The sequence below is a fragment of the Chrysemys picta genome, chromosome 12, assembly GCF_011386835.1.
Source record: "Chrysemys picta bellii isolate R12L10 chromosome 12, ASM1138683v2, whole genome shotgun sequence".
Lineage (NCBI taxonomy): Eukaryota > Metazoa > Chordata > Testudines > Emydidae > Chrysemys > Chrysemys picta.
In genome coordinates this window covers 5,244,703-5,259,226 of record NC_088802.1, presented here as the reverse complement: position 1 = coordinate 5,259,226, position 14,524 = coordinate 5,244,703, and positions in this window count along the sequence as shown.

The window sequence follows — 14,524 nt, the reverse complement described above, 5'->3', positions numbered from 1 at the left end:
CCACTGGCCATAACCGGCTGCGTCTCCTCAGCTGGGCCTCCGGGTCACCAGGTCACCAGGTCGCCAGGTCACCGGTCGCTGGGGTATCCATCCTCCCGGCCATCGGCTGGGTCCCCAAGTCCTCTCTCCGGTCCTCTGCAAAACAAACTCCCTCTCCCCTCATCTCGTTAAACCAGTAACACCCAGGGAAACTGAGTTCCACCCCCTCCACATGCAAACCATTGAAACTCCACAGAAAACAAGAAAACCCCCCACTTCGTCACAGGCTGTAACTGATTGCCCTTTAATCCTTTCAGAGAAGACTACAGAAAGTCTAGGAGAAGACCTGAAAGACTTTGTGATGACCAGGTAAAAGGACAGAGCACTCCGAAAACATCCAAAGTATGACATTTCTCCTCTGCTTTGCTAGAATGAGGTTTAGGAAAGAAAACTGGAAGAAGAATGGTCTGATTGAGGCAGAATGTAGATACAACCTTAGACATGAACTTAGGGAGAACAAGTCCTTGTGAAATATCATGAAAGGAGGATCAGTTAGTAGAACCTGGAGCTATGATACCTTCCTTGCAGGAGTAATTGCTACCAAAAAGGCACTTTTCATTGATAGCAATGATAGGGAAGTTGTCAGTAAAGTTTTGAAGGGGGAACCCATTAAACAAGACAAAAACTTAATTCAAGTCCCATGAAGGTACTGGATCTGAAACCAAAGATTCCATGTGAATGAGGACCTTTTAAAAATCTAGATACCAAGGGTTGTGAAAAGACAGGAAACTCATCTACTGTTAGATATATTCCAGAGATGGAAGTTAAATAGACACTCACAGAACTGATGGGGAGACCAGAAGATTTCAAATGCAGCAGGTAGTCCTTGGGTTGCACTGGGGGGTTTAAGACGAGAGACTGGAATCTGTCTATCGGAAGATAAGCCACTGGGGTCACAGAGGCAAGATCCATCCCTACAAAATTTATTGTGTGTGTTGGTTGTAATGTTGATTTCTCTACATTCAATTTTAGACCAAGTTGAGAAAACACGTGTCTGATGACCAGGATGTTCTAGACATGGGACCTTGATTTTCCCCAAACTAGCCAATCATCCAGGTGAGAAAATAGCTGAAGAGTGCAGAAGGTCTGCTACCCCTGCCATATGCTTGGTGAGCACCCTCAGGGCTGAAGAGTGCTACCATGTACCGGTAGTACATGTTCCTTACCATAAATCAAAGATTCTTTCTGTGGCTGGGATGTGTTGCCACATGAAAGTAAACAACCTGCAGCTCAAGGGCAGCATCAGTCTCCCATCTCCAGGGAATGGATGATAGATGCAGGGGTAACTATCCTGGATTTTATTTTATTAATAAATCTGTTCAAATTTCATAAGTCCAAAATGGGTTGAAGACGACCTCTGTTTTTGCAAAGCAGGAAGTAGTGGGAATAGAAGCCTTTCCCTCTGTGTTAGTAAGGCTCTTCCTCTATTGCTCCGAAGCCCAAAATAGATGGTATTTCCTGCATTAACACAGCTTCATAAAAGGTGGGTCCCTGCAAAGGGACTGGGAAGGTGGGTTGAGGAAAGGGAGGGAAGTAGACTGACCAGATAGCAAGTGTGAAAAATCAGGATGGGGGTGGGGAGTAATAGGCACCTATATAAGCAAAAGCCCCAAATATTGGGACTGTCCCTATAAATTGGGACATCTGGTCATCCTAGAGGGAAGTGAATTGGATATCATATCCCTCCTTCACAGTACTAAGCACCTAGCTATGCAAAGTAATTTCTGTCCATGCACTCTAAAAGAAAGATAGGACACTTCCGAACAAGGAAGGGTCTAAAAATTGGAGATGAGACATTGTCACTATGCTGTTCTTGAGTGTATTGGTAGTGCATGTTGCCTCCTATAAATCCAAGCTACTTTCTGTGGCTGGGATGTGTTCTTACAAGAAAGTAAATGTCCTGCAGATTGAGGGGAGCATACCAATCTCCCTGCTCCAGGGAATGGATAATAGATGCTACAGTAACCATCCTGAACTTGATTTTCTTGATAAATCTGTTCAACTTTCATGAGTTGAAAATGGGTTGAAGACAACCTCTCTTCTTGGAAATCAGGAAGTAGTAGGAATAGAAGCCTTTTCCTCTGTGTTGGTAAGGCACTTCCTCTATTGCTCCCAAGCCAAAAGAGACGGTATTTCCTGGATTAACACAGCCACATGAAATGGGTCCCTGAAATGGGACTGGGAAGGTGGATTGGTGAACGGGAGAGAAATGAATTGGATGTCTCAGCTGGTAATAAGGTCTGTATTGCACCTGTGATTTGAACCGTTTCCTCTTTGGTGCTGGGGTGTAGATGAGCAGCAAATAAAGGGTCGCACAGGAACTTAACATGAGCATGGCATCATTGGTCTTTTGAGAAAATATCTTAGTTCCCTCAAACAATTTTGTAGCTCTCTTGGGATGCCAGAGGCTTGCAACTAAACAGAGTGTCTCATTAAGATGGCTGTTGCTGTAGAACATGAAGCTATGTCAGATGTGTCGATAGCCACTTGGAGGGACATCCGGGCAGTGAAGTGTCCTTCGGAGACTATGGCCAAGAACTGTTCTTTGTGTTCTTCAGGCAACTTGTATGTGAATTTTGAAACTACTGGCCAATAAAAATATATTTGGCCAATAATACCTGATAATTTGCATCTTAATTTGCAGGCTCGCAGTGATATAGGCCTTTGTCTTGTACCAATCCATTCTCTTAAACTCCTTTTCTTTTGGGGTACCTTTTGGGTGCAACTGCCTCAATCGTTCATTTACCACCATGACTACTAGAGACTCTGGGACAGGGTGGGTGGAGAAGTAATCAGATTCTTGCTGTGGAACTTGATATTGTCTAAGCCAGAGGTTCTCAGACTGTGGTCTGCAGACCACCAGTGATCTGTGAGCTCCAGTCAGATGGTCTAGGGATAGTTCTCTCTAAGGTGCACATCTGGGCAGCCGCACACGAGAGAATGAAGGGCTGCCACCTAATTAGTGGAGTTGCGCAGGCGTGGCTCCACTAATTAGGTGGCTGGACTCTGGAGAAGACGCATGTGTAAGGTGAGGTGGTGGCCTTGGAGGGAATAGAGGGTAAGTGGGAGGGGGCAGTGGGGTGAGAAGAGGGGGTGGGGGGAATTTGGGATGTGCAGGGCTGCAGTGGCCAGAGAAAGAGGTGACTTTCTCCAGCTCCAGGGCTGCAGCTGCCGGGGAAAGATGGCCCTCCTTTCCAGCCCCATCTCAAGGGCTGCCGCGGTGGGGGAGAGACACCCCTCCTTCCCAGCCCCAGGACAGGGGCTGCCGCGGTGGGGGAGAGACACCCCTCCTTCCCAGCCTCAGCACAGGGGCTGCTGCGGTGGGGGAAAGACCCCTCTCCTTCCCAGCCCCAGCTTGGAGGCTGTCGCAGCAAGGGAGAGAGGGAGTTTTATTAAGCTTTTTTTTTATATAGCGCTTTTATCCAAAGCGCTTTACAATAGCTAGCTAACGGTACAAACAACATTTGGAAAGATCATTAAGTGGTCCGCCGAGACCCTCAGCAATTTTCAAGTGGTCCGTGAGAAAAAAAGTTTGAGAAGCACTGATCTAAGCCGCCTCTTTGGCAGCGGGTGCAACAGAGACTGGTATCTGCCAAAGCGTCTTAGCAGGTTCCAGCAAAGCTCCATTAATGGGAAGGGCAGGAGCCTACAGGATAGCCAATCTTGTGTGTCTTGTCTTGACCAAGTTCTGTCTGCAGTCCTAGAGAAGCAGCCACTCGCCTCATGAGGTCTTGAAAGACATTAAAGTCTTCATGAGGAAGAGATAGGGACTCCAGTGTGATGGTCTCATTTGGAGAAGAGGAAGAAATATCTGGGGGTTCCTCCCTTGCTGCCTCCTACTCTGTGAGCTCCAGTGAGACGGGACATTGAGATTCTAAAGAAGAATGTTCTCTGGGAGCTACAGGAACTGGAGAAGGGCCTTGGAGCAAAGGTGAGACTGGCAGAGGGAGACACAAATGTTTGTGGAGTCGATGGCACTGATAGCAGAGCTGAGTGCAAAGCTGCCAACGTTGGTACCAGACCTGATGGTGCTGGGGTCAAAGTTCTCTCCAGTAAAGGTGAAGGCACCGGTCTTGATGGTGCCTCCTCTGAGGTGTCAGTGCTTATGACCAGACACTAGAGGACTTTTTTTGGTGCCTTTCTGTGAGGTGAAGAGCAAGACTTCGACAGTTTATCAGTCTCAGATGGTTCTGAGTGCTTTGAAGAGACCGCAGGAGAGAAAGATGAGTGATGTTTCTCATCCAAATCCTGTTTCAGAACCAGGGCAGCTGGAGGGGCATTCCCCATGGAGGACCTCTCCTCTCTCCAATGGTCAGGCTCCGAGGAGGGACACCTCACCTTTTCAAGAACATGAATTTCAAGGTGGAAATCCCTCTGGTTCTGCCTCCTCACTGGAAATGAGGTGCAAATAGGACATTTGTCCCTCGCCTAAGCAAATTAGGCAACTTTTGTGCCAGTCGCTGACAGGAATATTGGCCCTGCATGTGGCACGTTGTTGAAATCCTGATGATTTCTGCATGGTAAACTCCCCCTCCCCCAAACAGCTGACTAACTAAACTGTACTAACACTAAAGTGAAATATATGCAATAAGAGAAATTCTTTCTTAAAGCCAGCTAACCAAAGCCCATGAGCAACAGAAAACTTCAACTCTTGCCGTGGGCAGTAAGAGGGAACTGAGAGGGAGGTGGCAGCCATATCTCCTTATCCCATCGGCTCATGCACAAGGATAGCAGAGGCACATGCACTGACTAGTGGTACTGCTGGCAAAAGTCTCCAACTGGGAGTGCATTGGGGTGCACATATACCTACAGTAGAATGTATCTGTGCACACTGACTCAAAGTAGAACTAACTCTGTGAATGGAGAGTTCCATTCAGAGAGCTTATATGAACTAATTCATAACGTGTATGACATTAGCACCTGTTTCCATAACAATTCCAAAATGCTACCACAAAATACGTGTTCCTGTTTTATTTTATATACCAGGGGAGATGGTACTGTAGGAGGAACAGATGTCCCAAAGAGCTATTTACTCTCTGAAGATGAATTTTGTGAACTTGAACAGAGCAGTTAGTGGAAAATATTGGTCTGCTGGCTTTGAAAAAACATGCAGCAAACAAAGGTGCTGTAATATTGGTTAACAAGTGATAACAGGGCTATGTAGGTAACAGACAGAAAAGGCCTCTCTGCAAATAACAAGGCCCTAAACCCAGTGTTAGAAATCCGGATGTCCTTCACCAGGGCCGGCTCCAGGGTTTTGGCCGCCCCAAGCAGCCAAACAAAAAAAGCCACGATCGCGATCTGCGGCGGCAATTCAGCGGGAGGTCCTTCGCTCCAAGCAGGAGTGAGGGACCGTCCGCCGAACTGCCGCCGAACAGCTGGACGTGCCGCCCCTCTCCGGAGCGGCTGCCCCAAGCACCTGCTTGGTAAGCTGGTGCTTGGAGCCGGCCCTGTCCTTCACATGACTTGTTTTTCTCCACTAGGTTTTCAAGTTTACTTTGTGCATTGCAAAAAAATGCAGTTGGGCTGAGGAGCTGAGGGACCTGAGGTGTGAGTTTTGAAGTGGACAGTTTAAGTGTTGAAACCTTCCATTTCCTTTCTCTGAAACAAGCAAACAGCAGAGTGCTTTGCAAGGCTATATTTAACTCAGTGTGGGCTGTAACACTCTCTAATGGAAAGTACTGACTGAAAGAACAGGAATAGAGGGACAAAGTCAAGAAGTTCAGGCGGAAGATCAGGGGTTGAAGTTATTGTAGTCAGATAAAGAATTTTAAATGTCAATCAAATAAATATCAAATTGCTCTTAGTTACCTTTAGAAATGGTATTACTGGAAGAAGGTAGGACCTACGTTATTTTGTTCTCTGATTAGCATGACAACACAAACAAACTCCACCTATCTCTAGCACTGTAGCTATAGTATTCTTCTGTAGTTCTTGTTCTAAAGTCTTGCTGTTAAACAGCTGATATGGTTCATCCCAGAACAGCTGCATTGCAGTGACAGATGAAACAATACACCAGAGGGCCTGAACCTGCACTAATTATTCAGATAAAACTCACAGAGAAAAGTAAATGTAGGGGCGCTATTTCAAACTTCTAAACTTACTATTTTTATATGTAACTATTTATGCTCAAGAAATACATGGTGTGCAAAAGGCATTTGCAGTTATTAACAAATGTACCATGTACAAAATGGCTGTTTGTACGCACAGATGGGGTCTCTAATTGTAAAACAATGCTTCTGGGTGGTAATGGCCTCAAATATCTGTGGTGCAGCCACTGAATGGGTTCAGTGTGACGTCATGTAAGCATGAGTTATTTTTTCAGTTACGCATGGAATGTTTGTAAGCATAAGTTTAGTGACCAGTTGGCAAAGCCACTTTGAACTGGAGCTGGTCAAAAATTTTCCTTGAACGGCTTTTCTACTAGAAATGACTTTTCAACCAAAATGATAATATTCACAAAAAGTAAAAACAATGAGGAGTCCTTTGGCATCTTAAAGACTAATAAATTTATTTGGGCATAAGCTTTCGTGGGCTGGAACCCACTTCATTAGATGCATGAAGTGGGTTCAAGCCCACAAAAGCTTATGCCCAAATAAATTTATTAGTCTTTAAGGTTAAGTCTTTCTAATTGTTTTTGCTGGAAAAGACTAATGTGGCTACCCCTCTGAAACTATTCACAAAGTGTTCATTTTGCTGACTTATTTTTATTTTTTGCTTGAGAAAAATAGATATATTTTGAATTTGGTTTTGATGGGAAAAACTCCCATTCACTTTTTTAGTCTCCCCATCCACCACACTTCTTTCTATTTGGAGAAAATAAAAGTGTTTTCCCCCACACACTAAGACTGAACACAATTTTTCAAAAATAAAAGTAAGGATCCTTTTTGAAACGTTTCCTTGAAAAATGTAATGACAAAATTTGAATAATACACACACACACAGAGAGAAAGAGAGAGAGAGAGTGTGAGTCTAAAAGCTAGTTTATCTCCCAAAGTTTTTACAATATGAATAGACAAGAAGGTGGGAAAAGGAAGATTATCCCCATTTTACAGATGGGGAACTAAGAAAAGTGGTCCTAAGATACCCACATTTAATAGTGAATACCAGATGGGGCCATAGTTTGTTTCAGTACATGGCCTGCATCTGTGATTCTTTGGTTTAACTTTGTTTTCTGGCCACACAATATAATCTTCCTCATCTTAATGAGACTAGACACCTCAGAACTTTAACACTTGAACTATTGCCTTTCTGTTTGTGTCTGTGCATGTGTCTAAGCTTCCTGTGTGGTTTCTCAGTGCAGACCCCTGAGGAGGTGTCATCGCTTCTGCTGTGGGCTATGCCCTAACTTGGGCCATCTCAGTACAGGTGTGGCTAGCACTGCTCTTATCTTCTAATCATTTGCTAGGAGACAAAACCCAAAACAGACGTGCAGGCTGAAGATGGTTAAATCTCCAGTTGCAAAGGAGAAACACCAGCTGCCCACCTCAGGTGAGATCCAAGGTAGAATAATCATTGTACTTAGCACTTAACATTTTTGAAAGCACTTAGTACTAATTAGCGGTGGGGTTTTCATAAGTGCATCAGTGTCCCATAATAAGGACTGTTTTGCACAGTTTTATTTATTAGTGTATCTATTTCAGTTTGGGGTAAATACATCTATTTTTATCAATATGGTTATGGTAGTAGAACACTAGTGTAGGTGTAGTATTATTACAAGAAAAAAGGCATAGCTTATAATGGCATAGCTTATTGCCCTTCCTGTATAAGAATAAGCTATACAGATACACACACCTTGAATACCAACATACAGCAGATCCTCAGTTACGAACACGTCAGGAACGGAAGTTGTTCGTAACTCTGAACAAAGCATTCTGGTTGTTCTTTCAAAAGTTTACAACTGAACATTGACTTAATACAGCTTTGAAACTTTACTGTGCAGAAGAATGCTGCTTTTAACGCTCTTAATGTAACTGAAACAAGCACAGAAACAGTTTCCTTTACCTTGTCAAATCTTTCTTTTAAAACTTTCCCTTTATTTTTTTTTAGTAGTTTACATTTAACACAGCACTCTGCTGTACAGCAGGGGGGTTCTCAAACTTGGGCCGCAGCTTCTTCAGAGTAAGCCCCTGGTGGGTCACAAGATGTTTTGTTTACCTGAGCGTCCGCGGGTACGGCCACTCACAGCTCCCACTGGCTGCGGTTCACCATTCCCAGCCAATGGGAGCTGCGGGAAGCGGTTGCCCAGCCCGCGCCACTTCCGCATTAACTCATGAGTAAAATATCAGCTCCAGCCTGGTGGAAGGTGTAGTGTAGATGGGCCCTGATTGACCAGCTGCCACCTCTTCCTGGCCCTTCCCTCACCCTTTCTGATGGCCCCGAGTGGGCTCCAGTGGTGACTTAGTCACTTCCCCCTGCTTTCTCAGGGACTCTGCACTGCACACCCGGCTCGCCAGTCCCAGCGCCGTTCCAGATCCCAGCCCCAATCCTGTCTGACCCCGCAGCCAAGAGCCAGTTCCCATCTGTCCTCCCCACTTGCCGTTCAGAGAGCTACCCTTCAGCTGCCCCCTTGGCTGTGTCGTGCACGTACTGCAGGGGGCAGAAAGGTCACCTAAGGGTGCAGGGCCAGAAAGAGGGGAGGGGAGGGTCACCGCAGCCTGAAGGGCATCCCAGGTCCGAGGGAGGTAACTGGGATTTATGTGCTGGGCTGACAGGTGGAGGGAACCTCTCACAGTGAGTGGATGGGGCCAAACTAAGACGCCGTCTGTCTGCCCAGCCCTCAGCTCTGCCACAAACTACCCGACCCCTGCAATACCCTCGAGTAACTGCCAGTCTGATCCTCCCCTCCCCACTAACTGCTCCAGCTGTGACACAAACTCCCCCACTACCCCTGACCAAATGCCAGTCTGTTCCCCCCAATTAACTGCCATGGTCGGCTACAAACATCCCCATCAGCTCCCTTTGCTCCTCAAGGCCGCTGCGATGTCCTGGACTAACTGCCAGTCTGTCTGCCCCTCACAAAGACATAGTCATAGAGTTCAAGGCCAGGAGGCACCACCACATCATCCAGTCTGACCCCCTTTATGTCACAGGCCACCACCACCACCCAGCACCCACACTCGACACCCAACAACTGAAATGAGACCGAAGTGTTACAGCCTTCAGGAGACTAGTACCTCGTATCCCACCCACCTCCATATCCTGAGAAACTGTCCTGCCTCTGCCCCCCCTCACACAGACCCCCCAGCTCCACCAAAACCTCCACAATCCAGCCCCATGTCTCTCTGGCAGGCAGTCTGGTCGACACATCACTAGCTGGCCTAGTACTGACATTAGTAATTATTTGTGTCACTGCAGCACCTAGGAGCCCTAGGCAGGGACCAGAACCCTGCTGTGCCAGGCTCTGTCTGAACAAACCTTCCCCCCAGACCCCAACTCATCACTGCTGAAAACATGCCCGCCCCTCACTGACAGACCCTGGTTCTCCACAGCCTTCCCCCATGTCCCTGGGACATCTGTTGGCCCCTAAAACTACCTGCCAGACCCCCCCCCCTCACATCCTTCTGTAACTGCCAGTCTGCCCCCCTCCCCTCACAGAAACCCTGGGGCTTCCAGAACCTTCCACCACCCTCAAGTCCCTGACTGAATACCAGCCTGTCTACCTGCACCACCCCCACTAGGGCTGCCAACACTCCTATATTACAAGGGACGGCCCTTATTTAAATAGAAAATGCCCTGTCCCGTACTAAATCAGTACAGGGTGCCTTTTATCCCACATTTTAACATATTAAAAATATTATCATGATGCAAAGCCAGTTTTATTATTATCTCACCTTCCAGTGATATAAAGTTTGTAAAACTAGACAATGTCGTCATGCAGAGTTGGTCCCGTGATTTTCTGAACCGATCCACTTATAGCACAGAGGTTCCCAAACGATGGGGCGCGGCCTCGTGGGGGAGGGTGCTATACGGCTGTCGGGGGACATGAAGCAGGCAGGGCTCTCCCGGGGACATTGGGCAGAGACTCTGCGAGTGGGGAGGCTGCACTCTGGGAGTACCGACCCTGCTCACAGACAGAGCCCCTTCCTGACCCCGCCCTTCAGCCCACCTCCAGGGCACACAGCTCCTGGCACTTGCCCTTCCAGACAGAGCCTGTGGAGGGACAGCAGACAGGGCCACACTCAATGGCTGAAGTCAGCAGGGGGCCCTGTCCAGCACAGGCCAGTACTCACGGGTGCATCTTTCCTCTCCCATCCCAAGCCTGGCCCTTCACTGTTGCCCTGTTCACTTTCCCTGCACAGGTGAGGAGCAAGCCAGGCAGGGAGCTGGGGCCCGGCAGCCCAGACTGCCTGGCTGGTGCAGGGAGCAGAAGGTTTCGTCACATGCCACATATTAGTATCCTCCAGTGCCTCTGGTACTGGGCACCCCGTCCCTGGCCCCAGGGGGTACAGGGTACACCTCCCCCCTAGGGATGCTAAGAAAACACTCCCGTATTTTTGAAATACAATGTTAGCAACCCTATTTGTAACCCCCGGTTAGGAATTGTTGAACCCTGGGTCCCAATCTCTACACTGAGTCCAAGCACCCATACCAGTGCTGTAACTAGTCATTTTAGCACCAAGGGGAAGCAAGCATATTTGCGCCCTCTACCTTTTTTCCCCCTAGTTTTTCCACCCCCACAGCTTTACGCACTAGTCGGCTGCCCCGCTCACCCTGCCCTGATTGCAGTCCTAACCCATGTCCTAGGCTTCCTGGCACCCTCCCAAAATGTGGCTGCTTTAGCCCTTGTTCATGGTGCTGTGTGGGAAAACTTGACTGTCCAGAGGACAAAGGAAGTCAGCCCATGGGATCATGGGATATTTTTGGTAGACTCCCAGAGCATGAGTCTAGTGGGGCTGCATCTACACTGCAAAGCAATAGGGCTTGAACCCTGGGTCCTGGCTTGACTCAGGCTCGGACCCTCCCCCTCCATGGGGTCCTCATATCCTGGGTCCGAGTCCTGGATTAGCGTGATTTGATGTAGGCAATAGGGGGGTTAGGCTTGAGTCTGAGTTTGAACCCTTGGTTTACATTGCAGTGTAGTAAGAATCCCCTTAGTAAAAATCTTTAGAAACCCAGGGTACCAGTAATTACACTATCGTGTCATCTAGTGGTCAAAAGCCCTAAGTGCGACAACGTGGGTGAGGTAATATCTTTTACTGGACCAACTTCTGTCACTCTTCTTCAGGTCTGTGTAGGTTGAAAGCTTGTCTCGTTCACTGACTTGATCAAGGCCATACAGGGAATCTGTGGCAAAGCAAAGAATTAAGCCCAGGTCTCCTAGTGTCAGGTCAGTGATGTAACCGTTGGTCCATCCTTCCTGCTAAGGGAGCAGCTCTGGTCTCTGTGAGCCTGCACGGCCTTTGAGAATCAGCCAGAGCCCAAAGGGAAGGAAATGCTCTGATGCTGGAGAGGCACTTGGATTGTGCATTTACCAATGAAGGTGCTGGAGTGATTTCCGGGGGAACTCCTGCCTCCCCAAGGGTCTCCATCCATCCCACAGCAAGGGCTGCGAGTTTAGAAATGACCCACAGACAGGGGAGCCCCCCCCACAGCTGCTTGTGACTGAACACAGTGAACAGAAAGAAAGTGACTATGAGGTTGCTAAATACTGAGCCATTGGCCCACTTCCAGGGCTGGCCCGGTTCCCTCCCGAAGCTAATCCAGGGATCAAGGTTGCCCTTATGTCGCATCAAGAAATCCTGTTAAAGAATGCAAAGGGGAAATAGACATTACCAACCAATCCTCTTGGACTCATCCTCCCCTCCCTACTCAGAGAGTCATAGGGCCTGACTCTCCGTTATGCTAAGGTCCTTTACTCTGGGAGGGCAGTGTAAAAAAGTGTATAATACAGAACTCAGATCCTGGATCCTAAGGCCAAAACGGACCATCAGATAAAAAAATAATAATAATTTGGGGGTGAATTAAACGTTTTGTTGGATCCAAAATGAACCATTGTGTTTTGATTCTGAGCATTTTAAACATTTGCTCAATAAAATTAAAAGAAGTTTTTGAAACTACAAGTCATTTTGAATCAAAACAATCAAAAATCTTGTTGAAAAAATGTCAAAATGAAACTTTTTTTTGGAGTTTGTTTTGGTTTGTTATATTTACTGAAACAATTTGGCAAAACCGAGATGAGTTTGCCAAATGTCCTGGTGTTGCTGGACCAGCGTTGATCTCAGGAAATAAAAGCTTTATGTGAAAAATTTCACCCAGCCCCATATATCAAGCCCTGGTTTCAGACAGTTCTATTGTAGAAGAGATGAGGAGTTGAGCTTTTAGCTGCCCTGGGCCCAATTTGTTAAGTGTTTTGGGAGATCTTAGGCTTGATGTGATATTCTCTAGGGAGCCAGTGCAGACAGCAGAGGACGGGAACCCCCATTGCTAAGCAAACATGATGCTGGGCTTTGAAAGCTCATTATACTCTCCTGTGGGATGGGTTTCAGAGTGGTAGCTGTGTTAGTCTGTATCAGCAAAAAGAATGAGGAGTACTTGTGGCACCTTAGAGACTAACCAATTTATTTTTGCATAAGCTTTCATAAGCTAAAACCCACTTAATCAGATGCATGGAGTGGAAAATACAGTAGGAAGATATATATATATACAGAGAACATGAAAAGAGGGGGGTTGCCATACCAACTCTAACGAGACAAATCAATTAAGGTGGGCTATTATCAGCAGGAGGAAAAAAAACTTTTGTAGTGATAATCAGGATGGCCCATTTCAAACAGTTGACAAGAAGGTGTGAACAACAGTAGGGGGGGAAATTAGCATGGGGAAATAGTTTTTAGTTTGTGTAATGACCCATCCACTCCCAGTCTTTATTCAAACCTAAATTTAATAGTGTCCAGTTTGCAAATTAATTCCAGTTCTGCAGTTTCTTGTTGGAGTCTGTTTTTGAAGTTTTTTTTGTTGAAGAATTGTGACTTTTAGGTCTGTAATTGAGTGTCCAGGGAGGTTGAAGTGTTCTCTGACTTGTTTTTGAATGTTATAATTCTTGACGTCTGATTTGTGTCCATTTATTCTTTTGCGTAGAGACTGTCCGGTTTGGCCAATGTACATGGCAGAGGGGCATTGCTGGCACATGATGGCATATATCACATTGGTAGATGTGCAGGTGAACGAGCCCCTGATGGCGTGGCTGATGTGATTAAGTCGTATGATGGTGTCCCTTGAATAGATATGTAGACAGAGTTGGTAACGGGCTTTGTTGCAAGGATAGGTTCCTGGGTTTGTGTTTTTGTTGTGTGGTGTGTGGTTGCTGATGAGTATTTGCTTCAGGTTGGGGAGCTGTCTGTAAGCGAGGACTGGCCTGTTTCCCAAGATCTGTGAGAGTGAGGGATCATCCTTCAGGATAGGTTGTAGATCCTTGATGATGCGCTAGAGAGGTTTTAATTGGGGACTGAAGGTGAGGGCTAGTGGAGTTCTGTTACTTCCTTTGTTGGGCCTGTCCTGTAGTAGGTGACTTCTGGGTACTCTTCTGGCTCTGTCAATCTGTTTCTTCACTTCAGCAGGTGGGTATTTTAGGTGTTTGTCTCTGTCTGAGGGATTGGAGCAAATGTGGTTGTATCTTAAAGTTTGGCTGTAGACAATGGATAGTGTGATGTAGTCTGGATGAAAGCTGGAGGCATGTAGGTAAGTATAGCGGTCAGTAGGTTTCTGGTATAGGGTGGTGTTTATGTGACCATCGCTTATCAGCACTGTAGTGTCCAGGAAGTGGATCTCTTGTGTGGACTGGTTTAGGCTGAGGTTGATGGTGGGATGGAAATTGTTGAAATCCTGGTAGAATTCCTCAAGGGCTTCTTTTCCATGGGTCCTGATGATGAAGATGTCATCAATGTAGCGCAAGTAGAGTAGGGGCGTTAGAGGATGAGAACTGAGGAAGCCTTGTTCTAAATCAGCCATAAAAAAATTGGCGTACTGTGGGGCCATGCAGGTACCCAAAGCAATGCCACTGACTTGAAGGTATAAATTGTCCCCAAATGTGAAATAGTTGTGGGTGAGGACAAAGTCACAAAGGTCAGCCACCAGGGATCGATAGCATTGCTATACTACAGATGGAAGGTAACTGGAACACATATAGATGCAGACAGTAATCACTATTGTCAACCCCAAGTGTTCAAAAATCATGGATCAGGTCCCCAAATAATAAAATTGGCTTAAAAATCAAGAGATGTTTTAAAAATAATTTTTAGAGGGTACATTTGGTTTCTGAGCATTTAGGTACCACTCTGCCCATGTTTTCAAGCTTTTCTATGGAACCACAAGGGCTAGAAACTTACTTTTTAAAATGAATGCTTAGATTCTTATGTAATGACAAGACTCCAGGAGCTGGGACTTTAAGAAAAGCACCAAATATGGTGAGGCTTGTGTTAGAATTGTGAGAGTTGGTAACACTGAAAATTCATGATATTACCATGATATTATCAAATGATATCCTCAA